At 42.5% G+C, this 16,486-nt stretch overlaps 1 protein-coding gene across 1 annotated transcript in view; it reads right to left on the reverse strand.

The window, feature by feature from the left end:
* Positions 1 to 6,329: 6,329 nt before the first annotated feature.
* LOC140464758 (uncharacterized) overlaps positions 6,330 to 16,486 on the reverse strand; it is a 215,700-nt gene continuing 205,543 nt past the window's right edge. The window contains exon 23 of the mRNA XM_072560257.1: positions 6,330 to 6,916. The gene's annotated coding sequence lies outside the window, so the exon portion shown is untranslated. The remainder of the gene's footprint in view (positions 6,917 to 16,486) is intronic.

Here is a 16,486-nt window from a genome sequence, read left to right on the forward strand (position 1 = left end):
GTTTTGCTGGTCCACCTTTTGTAGCATCACTTTAATGCTGCAATTCATCTTCTCTACAATCCCACTGGAACCTTTGGCTAATGTCAAATATATTCATCACCGCATGCATTAACTGGGCTGTGAAATGGGTTCCCTGCACTGAATCTGTACTATGGAGAAGACCCCATCTAGTGAAAAACATGCTGAATTAAGATGTTTGCTGAAGCTTTGGTGGTGTTAGTTGGAGTGTGGAATGCCTCTACCTGTTTGCTAACAATGTTCACAGTGACCAGGATACAGGTCGTTCTGCTATAATGTGCATTTCATTAACATAAATTCACTGTAATACGATTGATGAATTGTGGACACTGAACTAGGGACACTGTTCTAAAGTGTGAACTTTTAAAATGTGTGTTGGCTGTAACGCAATTACATCACCAATACTTTAAGCACTGTTTCTATAATGCAGGGCTGCACAAGAACACAACTGTTGCATTATAGATGAACTACCTTAATACTTATACCCCCCTTTACAGCATAGTAGGAGGCCGACGTTGCTTATTTGAAGGTCAGTCCATGGCCGTTCTACTGACCCAGTATGCCTTAACTCTCCCTCATTGCCATACTTGTCCGAACTGTTTTGGGCACAGTCGATACAATTCTCAACATTACAGTTTATATTGTTACCTATTTCCGGCCACCAACAGAAACCTTTAATTCTGTCATTCAAGTCTTTTGACCCTTAATGGGCCTTGACATTGTGGCATTGAAACATCACTTGATTTTGTCCTGGAACCAGTACCGCACACTGTCCACTGTTGAGAACAAGTCTGTAATTAGTACTTAGCTTGTCCTCCCATTTGCTGGATGAGGCAGAGATGATTCCCTCCTGTACTTGTTGCAATGCAGAATCACTGCTCTGAGCCTGTATCAGATCTCCAGCCTTGGTTTTCCTCACAGCAACAGCATCTATTTATTCTGGAATGGAGCACTGCCATGGTTACCCTTGTGAACATTCTGCTGGGTCTATTTGTTTGCCCCTATATTCCCTGTTGGGGAAGTTTGATGGTAAGCTCTAACCTTCATGATGCCATGTTTGTGGTCTTGGGCAGTTTGGAGAATAACTTCGAACAGGGTAGAAATGGTAATAATTTCCCAGCTGCAAAGATGAATCCTCTACCTTCCCACAGTGGCATGAAATCAGTTAAACTGTTCCGTACATCCATGCTGTCTGAGTGTATATCTGCTGGCATTGGGGAGTTTTAGTACAAACTCCATTTGGAGTTCACCTCTGCGGTTCTCCACATATACACATCTTTTCTTTCAGTGTCCATCCCCCTCCATAGAGGATCCATCTACCCATGTTCCTTAGGGCAGGGGAGTCTTCCTTCTCCTCCTCAGGTTCCTGTGAGTCATCCCCCACTTTATTTTAGCCCAAATGGTCGCTTGGGGACATTTGTAGCCACTGCCTGACGCTCATGGGATTCTCCTCCTTAGGTGAAATTGTTGGCTAGGAATATGGGCACATTGGTAGATTTGATCTCAATGTTGTGACCCTGTGACATTAAGTTCCAGCACATTACGCAGTTCTGACTACCATCTTTAATCCTGCCATCCATCAAAACTTGAAAGGGGGTGCCCTCCGACAGAATGGTAATTTAGGCAAAATGTTGTACTGCCCAGAACACTGCTAGCAAGTGCTCCTTACTTATAAAGAAACCCCTGCCCTTCTGGTGAAAGAGTCTGGGAAGTATAAGTATCAGTCCAAAGTTGTTGTGTTGTTCTTGGAAACATACAGCTGCCACTGTGGCATCCATGGCTGCAACTTACAAGGTGAAGGAAGACTGGGTCAGGTACCTGCAGTGGAGGGGCCTGTTTTAATTCAGTAACAGTGTCAGTGCAGTTCAGTCCATTCTTACTGCACATTGGAGAGTTGGTAGCTTTAGTGGCTAAACCATCAATGTGTTTCTCACAGAATCCTACTCACCCTAGAATGGAACATAATCAGCCCACATTCCTGGGAAGGGGCATACAGACCATGGCACTTTCCTTCTATTTTGTGTTTTACCTGATCTCTCTTAGTTCCCACGTATGACCTGGGACCTCATGATCTGTGCCTTCTTGGGGTTAACTTTTAGTGCTGGGTAGGTGAGGAGAATTAACAGTTCCTTTCACTGTGTCCAAAGGTCTGGTCTTTGTCTCTGTCTGCAGGAGGAGTGCACCAATCAGTCCAGTCGAAAAATCCTCTCCGCCCTCAGCCAGCTTCTGATAAAATTTTGTGAAAACTCTGGGGAAAGCAAGTGCATGTGTATTGCTGTGCCTGAAATGTGAAGGCAATTTTATACTGGCAGAGTTGGTGAGACAGAGGGACTGAATTAATATCCAGTACAGTGAAATATTTTGCCCATGGGATTTGCCTCACTGTGGTTGCGGGGATAGTGGCTACTGTCAGTGCTGTCAAAAAAAAATGTGGAAGTCAGCTGTGGACTCAATTGCAGAGATTATCTTGCTATCTCTGCCAATTGCACCACCATAAATGGGATAGTTTACATAATTAGATTATTAATCTGGTCATCCTGAAATGTTGTTGTCAGAAGGTTCATCAGGGCAGGGTAAGATCCTAGGGGTGTGTCAACGGGTATACTCCTTCCTCAAAGGGAGGTGTAGTGGTCCCCAATCATCCCACTCTCAGTGTATCTGCAGGCTTGTTCTTTCTTTTCCTTCCAGACTATCTTATAATTGGTGTCCTGTTCTGATTCGATTGCCCCTTTGTCATTTTTCAGACTCGAGTGTGTGGTGCTGGAAAAATACAGCAGGTCAGGCATTTTGGGCATCAGCCCTTCATCAGGCTCTTGCCCGAGACGTCGATTCTCCTGCTCCTCAGATGCTGCCTGGCCTGCTGTGCTTTACCAGCACTATACTCTTGACTCCAATCTCCAGCATCTGCAGTCCTCACTTTCTCCTGCTTTAACTTTTCAATCATGTACTGACATTTTGAATGGTCTGCTGTGTGAGTCTGCTTTCTTTGCCTGTCTGGTGCAGGAGTCTAAGCACAACCTGTAGACTTTTTCATTTCTCAGGCAGTTCATCCATAGCTTTTTGGGCTGTCATGCACCGTGTCTTTTGGTACACTCTATTGCACTTGGTCTGATCTGTCCCAATGTATCACATTCACCTGGTTCCTCTCCTCCTGCTCTGCTGCTTTTTCCAGTTCTTGCTTCACTTCCTCCAGCTCCTGACTTAGTTTCACCTTCTCGCATTCTCTACCTCCCAGCTACTCCACACAGCGAGCTATCACTATTTCCGGATGAAGGGCTTTTGCCCAAAATGTCGATTTTCCTGCTCCCGGATGCTGCCTGACCTGCTGTGCTTTTCCAGCATCACTGCAATCTTATCACTATTGCCCTGCTGAGTTTTAAAGCGAGCTTCCCTTCAACTTTCTGCACCACCTCCCAACATTAGTGCATCACAGGTTGCAGACCAGATATTTACTCACTGTAATGGTCAACCTACCTGGGCCACTTCTTATTTAGGTGTTTTCTTAGAACCTTCTTCCATTCTGGGCACCATTCTCCTATTGTTTCCTTTCAATTTATCACTCACTCTCTTTCTCTCATGGGTGCCCAAGCCTTTCTTAGGTCTCTGGGTCCACAAACCCTTTCACTATCTCTTACCTTGTGGGTGCCTGATCCTATTCTACCTTTTCTGCACTCTTGTGGGTGCTCTGACCCTGTCTTCACCTTCCTTACCTCTGTTTCTTGTGGGTCCTTGACGCTGTACTAACTCTGGTCATTCTGTGTTCTCAGTTTCCCATTGGGTTCAACCCGAGACAGAGGAGCCAAATGGGGACAGGGTCCAGCTCTCACTAACTTGTCCCTAATTGCAGCTGCACCCTGAACTATTCTAGCTCTGAACTCTGTTTGTTTGTCCTCCTTATCATAGAATCCCTACAGTGTGGAAACAGGCCCTTTGGCCCAACATGTCCACACCAATCCTCTGAAGATTTTACATGCGTTTGGCTTGTGGGCCATTGACTGGTCAGAATCCTTCACTCTCTTTCACCTACTTGAATCCTGGCTATCACATGGGGCAGCAATACTTTTAATTTAGGCTCAGGCTAGATGTTTGAGAAGTCAAGGCTGGTGGAATTCAACTTCAGAGGTAATACAAACACTTCAATCGAAGTCCACCCAAGGATGCCAAAATGTTCTGTGCTTTGGACATTTTGACCGGTCTATGCATTGAAAACATTTTATCCAAGTGCTTTTGTTGTTGAGGAAGACAAAGGGACACTGAATCTGGCTTGTGATTCAACTTGATTTTATTAACAAAATATTTCTTGTTAAGAACACCATGCAAACATTTCCAAAATTCCTATGATATTTACTCTCGATTTAATTCTACCCATCCAAGAAAGTATATTATCTGAAACAATCCACATGTTTGAGCTGGGCCTTTGGAATCTCCTTCTTCTATGATGAAGGTCGGACTCTCTTCCATGAAGGTGGACCTTGAACGTCAATACAGATCGTCTCCTGGGTCATCATTCATTCTCCTGCCATGACTCTGCTGGGCACCTTTACTGAGGGGGTGGCTTCCAGCTGTGTGTTTTCATGCCTGACCACCCAGATCTTCCAGAATGTTCTACTGCCTTTGATAATTTTGGTGATAAGCAGGGTTCAAAGCATCCAGTAGTACAACACCAACCCTCTTCAATGTTGCTATACCAGGAGGTGTAAAGCGCACATACTCAGGCACTGGCTGGAAGTCAAGTGTCAGAAAGCCTGATCAATACTTCTCTAATACAGAACTTTCAGACTGGTTGTGACTAGTTCCCGCTGAGCTTTTGTGACTTCTTTGACCATGCTTTCCACTGTTCTCTGTAGCCGATAGCTGCTGGCTATTTTTTAAATTTAGCTTGGTCAATTTTCTGTCAGACCAGATTTCTCTGGTTCGGGTCAATCGAGAATGTCCAAATTGGGGCCCATTGTCACTTGATTGCATGTGCAATAATTTGGATAATAACCATTGATGCACATTAGCATTGTCGAGAGTTATCATACTTGAGTATTGGAGTAGCTACCACATGAACCAAGTAACAACCAATAACTGCTGCCGGATCAGAAACATGCTGCATAAGAGTTCCAACTCTCAATAACTGCAGACTCCCCAACAATTTACACAAACATTGTGCAAAAGTTTCAGTCATCAAACAGTTTGATTCTAAAATTCTCTTCTGAATCCCCTGGGCCTTGCTGAAATCTTCCTCCAATTTCATTAGCTATCATCTCCACTTTTGCTGGCATTATGCTCTTTATTCTCATGTGTCCTCTTAGAACATTCTTCTGCAATAAAAAGGCCCTATGTATGTATGTGTTGATTCTTGTTGTGCAAAAAGTGCTCGGTAGATATAAATATAAATGGTCAGGAGTAATTTCTCTAATTCAGAAAGGCACTAACTTAGTTCATAAAGAGATTAACAAGATACAATTACAATTTTAAAAAAGGCTTACTTCTCCCAAAACTAGTATGGACAATTCTGTCAAACCATGGAAATGTGTAATAGTTTGCCAGGTGGTCACCATATCATTTGATACTCATAGCAAGGCATTCCGCATTACATTATTTCTGTATGCTCATTCACCAATTCCTAGTACTCTCTAGCTTTATTTCAAGATTTCCATTGTGATTGTTATATTTACTGTTTTGAGGTAATTGGGATGAGATAATGCTCAGGGTTATTACACTTGTAGGGCCCTTGACCCTTGTCCATACACAACTTCAACAGTCTGATTTACGAAAACAAGTTGAAACAAACCTTTTAATAAAAAAAAATGGGTACATCATGCAGCATAACTGACAGCAAAAGAAAATGAATTGCTTGAGAAAAAATACTATTTCACAGAACAAATTAAACAGTCAGGTAAATAAATAGCGCTTAAATTTTGACATCCTTCTGTTGGGGTGGATCATTGATAGCTTTTAACTGCACTGATGAAGTCAGTAACATTTACCCATTTAGTAATTTGATTTCAATATTTGCTTTTAGACAGGTAGACTTGCTCAACATCTTCGAAAACTGCTGTATTGGTACGCAAAAAAGCCATTATAAGAAATGCTAGCGTTTTGAGGATTTTGTTATTTACAAATATAAAAGGCTGTTTTATTTATTTAACAAGTTTCATGTGCTTTTATTTAACTTAAATAAGATGATACATTTTATCTTTTTTTGAAATGTATAATTGTCATTGTGATTATGTTTATGTATGTGATGCTGTGTTAAATTGGTAACTCAAGATATGAAAAATATCAACAATTTGAAACTCAAGATAGGTTATTTTAAAACAGTATGAATAAAACTTGGCATTTTTTATTTTTCAAAAAGCATCAAATATCCATACATTCATACAGAAAATATTATGTGACTTCCACTGAAATCATCTGGTAACAGCCTTACTGATGTGTTAGCATGGAAATGATCTTTCTTTCAAAATGTATTTGAGCCTGACTGCAAAACATCAAAACTAAATACATTGTGTATACACAAATAATTTTTTAGCATTTAATATACCTGACCTGTCCAAAATTTCAACTATCCTGGATCATGGTCATCACTGAGACTAATCTCCAGAGACATACATAGAAATGTATTAGCTGTTTATCAACTTACAGAAACATGTGGCTGATTATTAGTAATACTGAATTAGTACAATGTATGTTAGTTACAAATCTGATGTTTTGAAAGATTTTGGTATACAAAATAAATGATTTTAGTCAATCATGACAGAACTTTCCTTTAAATAATGGTGTATGCTAACTACAGATTTCATAAAATATTAATTTGAAAATACAAATTTACAGTAAAGAAGCCCTTTGACATGCAGTAAGGTGATATGTTACTTCGTGAAACAGCGTATGGCAAGTTGGAGTCTTACACCTAGGAAGAAAGAACTAATTAGTCATTCAATATTAAAATCAGCAGTCGATTGAATTTCTTCCAGAACAAATTAAAAATATAAGCCCCATGTATTTATTTGCTCTCTTCACAATAAACATTGTGCCATTCTGCAGTCTCTCAGATCCATACAGTTTGTTTCTCAATTGATAAAGGTGGGAATCTGCCGGGATCACTTACATAAACTACTGGAAATGAAAGCAGCTTATTTGCACAATTCTAAACTCACTTCCTTCTACTTTAATAGATTCACTTCCTCCAAACTGCTTGGCAAACTTTGTTCTCAGCTGTTATCTTTATTTTTATTTTTTCCATTACTTTTTCGGATATGTCCACATACAGTATTCACTACAGGCTATCAGAGGGGACTTTCCAAATCTTAAGACCTGCATGCACCTTGAGGTGAAAACAATGCTCCCGGAGGCACTCAGTTCTGAGAGATGACATGTCACAAAATGTTGGTGGCTCCAGGTTTTCAAACCTGGTATCAAAATCATCACCTGGGATAAGCTGTGCAGGTTACCAAACCCAAATAAGAATGCAGGCACTCTACTGGATTATTGAGGTGCAAGGTGTTCTCAAAACCAACTGGAAGTGTTTAGGCCAGCATAAGTGCAAACTATTTCAATTGGAAACAGCCTATAACCGAGTACACAGTGGCAAGGTATCATTGATAGTGTAAGAAGTGCCAAATACCCTCAGATGTATTTGGCCTTAGAGAGGTGAGCTTGGTATTTTGAGGGCATTGCTGCAAAGGAAAACAAGTACTTGCAACTGAAGCTGTCTGCCAGGAAACACAGTCACAACTACACCGAGGACGTATAGATTTATAACAGATGAGATGACAAACATGTGATAAAGTCTACAGGCCAGGGATTGGTAATGACATCAAAAACGTGAGTGAAGATGTGCAAGGTATGCCAGAACCACCAGGCCTCAGCAACAAAGAGAATATCTACAACCACTCAAGATTCTATAAAACCTTTAGTCCAAAATCACACCTGATCTATTTATTTTCTATGGAGACAACTTCAGCCTTGACAATGATTATTTCTCCAAAATTGCAATTGTTAGACAGGTAAGAAAAACTGTATGTCTGTGGCAGACACAATGAGTGTCATAGTCAGTGTGCCTAAAGAAATAATTTCTGAAAATGGACTGCAGTATATGGGCAGTCAGTTCAGGAATATGTGATTTAAATGAAGAATGAACCATGTGACATCCTCCCCACTGTATCCAGATCAAAAGGTGTCACTGATATACGCCATTAAATAACTCAATCTGAAGCGTAAGACAACAAAACAAAATTTTCATGTTGCCCTGTTATACCTCAAAGCTATATCTCTGGATATGGGGTCACTACTGTCAGTATAGATCACGATCAGAAGTGTGAATGGCCTTCCCATGCCACTTTTTATCTCAGTTCTCCAAGATGCAAGCCACACTTATTGGTAAACAAGGCAGAATAAAGACATTGTCTGACAGGTACACAGCTGCAGGACTGGCTCAATGACAAGACAAACACTCTCAGGCACACTGTCTACATTGGGAACATGGCTAAACACAGAGATTTCTAAGCATATGGTGAGCCCTGGTCTTATGAAGTCATAGACATAATGGTGTATTGCTGAGGAGGAACAGAAGCCTGGTAAAGGAAGTGTACAATATCCAGCTATGCACAGCAAACCTGAAAGAATACACCTGGATGATGACATGGTCAACAACCATCACACTGACAAAATGGCTACAGCCCAAGAACAGACAAGGACGAAATCTATTCTTCCAGGAGGTTATGCTGTAAGATCTGAAAGAGTTGTCAAAATAATGTAATTTTATCTGAACTGTTATACTTCAGTGCTTAGAAATTTCATAATTTTCATCTCAATATCTAATTTTGCTATTATGCAATGTTTATATGTTTGTACTTGTAAATGACAAAAGCTAAACTTGTGGAACAGGGAATGTTGTGGGTGATGTCTCTTTTAAACATGCAAATGAGTCAGGATGTTGTCACATGATCAGTCGCATTATAGTACTTGAGACACTGTTTGGAGATTATTCTGTATTATGTATATCGGTTTAGCATTAAATAAACTCACTGGAGATCTTCAAGTTAATGAAATGTATCCCATTTATGTTACATTTAGATTATTGCTTAATTAATTAGTTAATTAAATGATCTTTCTGCTAAGTGTAACCTCAGGATGTCAAGCAGCAAAGGTTAGATTATTTTTAGGCTGGTTATTTCCTGGCACTTGTGTAGTGTGATTTTACTGACACTTATTAGTCCAAGTCTGAATGTTGTCCAGGCCTTAGTGCATTTGGCCATGGAATGCTTCAGTATTTTAGGAATCACAGAGTCATAGAGACATACAGCAAAGAAACAAACCCTTCAGTCCAACTCGTCCATGCCAACCAGAGATCCCAACCCAATCTAGTCCCACCTGCTAGCACCTGGTCCATATTCCTCCACACCCTTCCTATTCATATACCCATCCAAATGCCTCTTAAATATTGCAATTGTACTAGCCTCCACCACATCCTCTGGTAGCTCACTCCATACACGTACCACCCTCTGAGTGAAAAAAGTAGCCTCTTAGGTCTCTTTTATATCTTTCCCCTCTCACCCTAAACACTTATGCCCTCTAGTTCAGGACTCTCCCACCCCAGGGAAAAGACTTTGTCTATTTATCCTATCTATGCCCCTCATGATTTTATAAACCTCTATAAGGTCACTCCTCAGCCTCCGACACTCCAGGGAAAACAGCCCTAGTCTATTCAACCTCTCCCTACAGCTCAATTCCTCCAACCCTGGCAACATCCTTGTAAGCCTTTTCTGAACCCTTCCACAATATCTTCCTGATAGGAAGGAGACCAGAATTGCAAGCAATATTCCAACAGTGGCCTAACCAATGTCCTGTACAGCTGCAACATGACCTCCCAACTCCTGTACTCAATACTCTGATCAATAAACAATTGGTGAACATCATCAATCATCAGCAAATGTCCCCACTTCTAACTTGAAGTCAGAATGTTGTCAGGGCCCACAGCTTTTGAAACATTCAGTGCCTTCAAGTCATTTCTTTATATCATGTAGAATGAATCAAATTGGCTGAAGGCTTGCACCCATGAGGGAAGGTAAGTAATGAAGCAGCTGAAGATGGATGAGCCTAGGACAAATATCTACCAGATACACTAGTTAATCCTTATCTGTGAGTTCTTTTATGGTGCAATGGTAGCATCCCTACCTCTGAGCAAGGATTCCAGATTCATGTTCCACCAGCTCCAGATTGTTATAACATCTCTGAATGGGTTGGTTTGAAAATATCTACCCTGAGGAACTCCAGCAGTGATTCATGTAACTGAGATGATTGACCTCTAACAACCATAACCATCTTCTTTTTTGTTAGCTATGACTCTAACCAGTGGAGAGCTCCCTTCTCACTAACCCCCCCACCGCCCACCCAAATCCCCCACTACCCCCCTGAATTCCATTACTTCTGGTTTTGCTTAGGCTCCTTGATGCTGTTGTCAGTCAACCACTCCCTTGGTGTCAATAATGGTTACTGTCACTTACCCTGAGTTCAGCTTATTTTGTCCATGTTTGGACCGAGGCTGTAATGAAGTCAGGTTACAACCATGACCCAAGCTAAGTGTCAACAAGTAGGTATTTGTTGAATAAATGCTGCTCATAGCACTGACAATAATACCTTATGTTATTTTGCTAATGAATTAGTGTAGACTGCTACATGGTAATTGGGTAGGTTGGACTTATCCACTATTTGTAGTGGATATACTTGGGCAATTTTCCATATTTCCAGGTGGATACCAGTCTTATAACTGTACTAGAGCAGTTTGTCTTGGGATATAGCTAGTTTTGAGCACAAGCCTTCAGTACAAGCCAGAATGTTGTCAGGACCCATGGCTTTTGAAGTACCCAGTGCCTTCAGCCACTTCTGATATCACGCAGAATGAATCAAACTGGCCATGACTGGCACTCATGATGCTGAAGAACTCAAATTGACACTTCTGACTAGACATTGTTGCAAATTCTTCAGCCTCATCTGTCATGAATGCACTGGACTTCCCACATCATTGAGGATGGAATTATTTGCTGATCCTGCTTTTTCAGTGAATTGTACAATTGCACAGCACCATTCTCGACTCAATTTACAAAGTTTAGATCTGATCTATTGGTTGTGGGATTGCTTAAAGCCATCTACTGCATGCTCCTTATATTGTTTGGCAAGCAAGTACCGTAGTCTGTTGTAGCTTCACCATTGACACTTCAGTTTTCAGTATGCCCGGTGCTGTTTCTGGCATGCCCTCTTGCACTCCTCATTGAACCAGGGTTGATCTCCACACTTGATGATAATGATAGAGTGGGGGATATAGCCATAACAGTGAGGTTGTACATCGGGATTGAATACAATTCTGCAAATGGCCCACAGCACTTTATGAATATCTAGTTGGGAGTAGCTAGAACTGTAAAAAAAAATCTATCCCATTCAGCACAGCAGTAGTGTTACATAAAACAATGTAGAATATCTTCGATGTGAAGACAGGACTCTATTTTCACAAGAACTACGCAGTAGTCACTGTTTGGATTCTTATGTGGACAGACACATCTGCGACAGATAGATTGGTGAGGATGAGATTAAATATCTTTTCCCTTCTTGTGGTTCCCTGACCACCTGCCTCAAGTTTAGTCTGGCAGCTATGTTCTTTAGGTTAGCCTGGTCAGTAGAGTGCTAATCTTAGTAACTGACATTGAAATCACTCATCCATTTTACACTGTACCTTTGTCACCCACTACATCCAAGTGAGGTTCAACATGCAGAAGAATCAATTCATCAATTCACTGCTCAATTCATCAGTCAAGTGTTTAGACAGGGTTTGGGTGGGATAGGTATGGATGAGGAGGAACGCGACAGATACCTAAATATTTTGAAGGTTGCCCTCATAAGAATGGAATATGATGCTCTACTCATTGATCACCAGTTGCAACATGCTACAACGAAAAACCACAACAGCATCCTCAGAAGACAGATACAGGATATGACCTATAGAGTAACCTTTGTCGTCCAGTTCTTCCGCAAAGCAGAGAACTACACCATGTGCTTTGTAGCCTTCAACATGTCATCAATGACAACAAGAAACTCACCAATATCATTCCCATACCTCCACTTCTCACCTTCAAATAACCATCCAACCTTAAACAGATCAAGATTCACAGCAAACTACCCAGCCTTGAGGCCAACATTGACCACAACACCGCACAACCTTGCAACAGCAACTGTTGCAAAACATGTCAGATCATAGACATGGACATTACTATCACAGATGCGAACACCACCCATCACGTACACAGTAGATACCCATGTGACTCGGCCAACGTTATCTTTCTCATATGCTGCAGACAAGGATGTCTGAAGGTGTAGTATATTGGTGGGACCATGCAGATACTACAAAGGATGAATGGACACTGTTCAAAATTGACAACAGGAATGTTCTCTCCTCCTCAGGGAACTCTTCAGCAATCAAGGACATTCAGTCTCCGATCTTCAGGTAAGCAGCCTTCGAGATACACAACAACACAGGATCGCCGAGCAGAAACTGATAGCCAAGTTCCATATCCATGAAGACTGCTCCAACTGTGATCTTTGGCTCATGTTGTGCTACATGTGACCCCATCACACTGTTCTTTATCTGTATCTATTTTGACACCATCACCCTGATAAATTGTTATGATTTCTCCACCTTAATTAGTTTGTACAGTTTTGGATGACATAATTCTATGGTTATAGTTATGTTGTTCTAGTCATTTGATTTGTCTCCAGCACCACTTTGTTTTTAATTTTTTGTAATTATCCTTCTGCCTCATTTAATCAGGTTGTAGGTTATTCCTTTGCTCGTTATTCAGCTGTTGACACTTTACTCACACCATTTGACACTCTTGATCACCTGCAGAGGCCTATAATTCGGCCTGTTGACATCCACTCACAATGTTTTTATGATCTTTTTATCCCCCTTCCCATTGATCTCTCTGCCTATAAATTCTATGCCTGTGTCCTTCTCTCTCACTTCACCTGACCTTTGCATCAACCAATCCCTCTGCATCTCCATCCGCCATGACAAGGGTCTCCAAGCCCTCCATTTGTTCCTCTCCAGACGTCCCAACAGTACCCTTCCACCGACACTCTCATTCGTTTGGCCGAACTGGTCCTCACCCTTAACAATTTCTCCTTCGAATCCTCCCACTTCCTCCAGACTAAAAGGGGTAGCCATGGGCACATGTATGGGCCCCAGCTATGCCTGTCTCTTTGTTGGCTACGTAGAACAGTTGATCTTCCATAATTACACTGGCACCACTCCCCACCTCTTCCTCTGCTACATTGATGACTGCATTGGCGCCACCTTGTGCTCCCGTGAGGAGGTTGAGCAATTCATCAACTTCACCAACACATTCCACCCTGACCTTAAATTTACTTGGACCATCTCTGACATCTCCCTCCCCTTCCTGGACCTCTCCATCTCCATTAATGACGACCGACTTGACACTGACATGTTTTACAAACCCACTGACTCCCACAGCTACCTGGATTACACCTCTTCCCACCCTACCTCTTGCAAACATGCCATCCCGTATTCCTAATTCCTCCACCTCTGCCGTATCTGCTCCCAGGAGGACCAGTTCCACCACAGAACACACCAGATGGCCTCCTTCTTTAGAGACCGCAATTTCCCTTCCCACGTGGTTAAAGATGCCATCCAACACATCTCGTCCACATCCCGCACCTCCGCCCTCAGACCCCACCCCTCCAACTGTAACAAGGACAGAACGCCCCTGGTGCTCACCTTCCACCCTACCGACCTTCGCATAAACCAAATCATCCGCCGACATTTCCACCACCTCCAAAAAGACTCCACCACCAGGGATATATTTTGCTCCCCACCCCTTTCCGCCTTCCGCAAAGACCGTTCCCTCCGTGACTACCTGATCAGGTCCACGCCCCCAAACAACCCACCCTCCCATCCTGGCACCTTCCCCTGCCACCACAGGAACTGTAAAACCTGCGCCCACACCCCCTCACTCACCTCTATCCAAGGCCCTAAAGGAGCCTTCCACATCCATCAAAGTTTTACTTGCACATCCACTAATTTCATTTATTGTATCCATTGCTCCCGATGCGGTCTCCTCTACATTGGGGAGACTGGACGCCTCCTAGCAGAGCGTTTTAGGTAACACCTCCGGGACACCCGCACCAATCAACCACACCGCCCCGTGGCCCAACATTAGAACTCCCCCTCCCACTCTGCCGAGGACATGGAGGTCCTGGGCCTCCTTCACCGCCGCTCCCTCACCATCAGATGCCTGGAGGAAGAACGCCTCATCTTCTGCCTCGGAACACTTCAACCCCAGGGCATCAATGTGGACTTCAACAGTTTCCTCATTTCCCCTTCCGCCACCTCACCCTAGTTCCAAACTTCCAGCTCAGCACTGTCCCCATGACTTGTCTGGACTTGTCCTACCTGCCTATCTCCTTTTCCACCTATCCACTCCACCCTCTCCTCCTTGACCTATCACCTTCATCCCCTCCCCCATTCACCTATTGTACTCTATGCTACTTTCTCCCCACCCCCACCCTCCTCTAGCTTATCTCTCCACCCTTCAGGCTCTCTGCCTTTATTCCTGATGAAGGGATTTTGCTCGAAACGTTGATTTCGCTGCTGCTTGGATGCTGCCTGAACTGCTGTGCTCTTCCAGCACCACTAATCCAGAATCTTTGCATCAACCGGTTGGACTATAACCTGGTGTATTCTCAGATCTGATCTTGAACCTTGTCAAAGGCTTTGCTGAATGCCTTTTTTTTCAAGCCTTCATAATCGCAGTGGCATTGCACCATTCTCTCATTGGTTTAATCCGAGGGTCAGTGTGGTTCAGGCGTGGTTGAGGCATGGTTGAGAAGGAGGGTGCTTTATGGCAACTTTAGCTAGTATGGGAATTGAACCCATGTCTTTGGTATCAGTCAGCATTGCACACCAGCCAACTGAACTAACAGACTCATATAAACTGCATCAACTAGGCTACCCCTATGTACACACCTCATCACCTCCTCGAAAATTTAAATCAAATTTGTTCATACCAACCTCCCTCTGTCAAAACCATGCTGACTAACCTAATCAAACGTTGCCTCCCCAAGTGGAGATGAATTCTTTTCTTCAGCATTTTCTCCAGTAGCTTCCCTACCACTGACATGAAATTGATGGGTCTGTTATTCCTGTTTTATTCCTATCACTCTTCTTGAAAAATGGAACCACAACAGCTATCCTCCCGTACTTTGTCACGTCCCCTGTGGCCAGAGAGGAATTAAAAATTTAGGTCAGAGCCAAATTAATTTCCTTCTTCGTCTCCTATAGCAGCCTAGGATACAACTCATCTGGGTCTGGAGTTTTGTCGACTTTTAAGCCTGACAAAACCTCCACCATCTCACTCCTCTGTCAAACTGTTAAAGAGCTTCACAGATCCTCTTCCTGAATTCTGTACCTACACCTTCCTTCTCCAAAGTGAGGAGAGACAGGAAGTATTCATTTGATGCCCTATCAATAACCTCTGGCTTCAAGCACAGATTATCCCCTTGGCCCCTAATCAGCACTATTCTTTCTCTGATTATCTTCTTCCTGTTGATTTACGTATAACAAACTTTAGACTTCTCCTTAATCCTAATTATAATAACAAATTCCTTAAAGTTCTTGAAAAAGAATAGCTGTTGACCTTTTGAAAATTTAGTCAAGAATGTTAATGTACAGCATATCTCAAACCATCTCAGAATGCTATGGCCAAAATGAAATTTTTCTGAAGTGTAGGCAGTCATAATAAGATTAGATTAGATTCCCTACAGTGTGGAAACAGGTCCTTCAACCCAACAAGTCCACACCGACCCTCCGAAGAGTAACCCACATAGACTCATTTCCCTCTGACTAATGCACCTAACACTATGGGCAATTTAGCATGGCCAATTCACCTGACCTGCACATCTTTTGGAACATGGGAGGAAACTGGAGCACCAGGAGGAAACCCACGCACAAAGGGGGCGAATTTGCAAACTCCACACAGCTCGTCGCCCAAGGTTGAATCGAACCTGGGTCCCTGGCGCTGTGAGGCAGCAGTGCTAACCACTGAACCACCATTCTGCCATGCACACATAATGTGGCCAACAGCTTCCAATCTGAGCACAGCAAGACTCCACAAACAGTCATGTGGTAAATTAGCAATAATCCGTTTGAACTGATGTCAATAGAAGGATGAATAGCCACTGGGAAAAATGTTCTGGTTCTTCTTTAAATTGTGTGGTGGCATCCATTCCATTAACTTGAGGATGCACAGAGTCTCAGCTCATCTGAATGGTGGCACTTTCAACAGTGGGAGAACTGATGTAAATGATAAACTCATTTGTGGAGAGGAAACTTTCACTGAAATTCTCCCAATGTTGTTTCAGGAGGAGCTTGACTTAATGAAAATTAGCATTCAACTTCTGATAGTGATTCCAC

The sequence above is a fragment of the Chiloscyllium punctatum genome, chromosome 3 (assembly GCF_047496795.1).
Source record: "Chiloscyllium punctatum isolate Juve2018m chromosome 3, sChiPun1.3, whole genome shotgun sequence".
Lineage (NCBI taxonomy): Eukaryota > Metazoa > Chordata > Chondrichthyes > Orectolobiformes > Hemiscylliidae > Chiloscyllium > Chiloscyllium punctatum.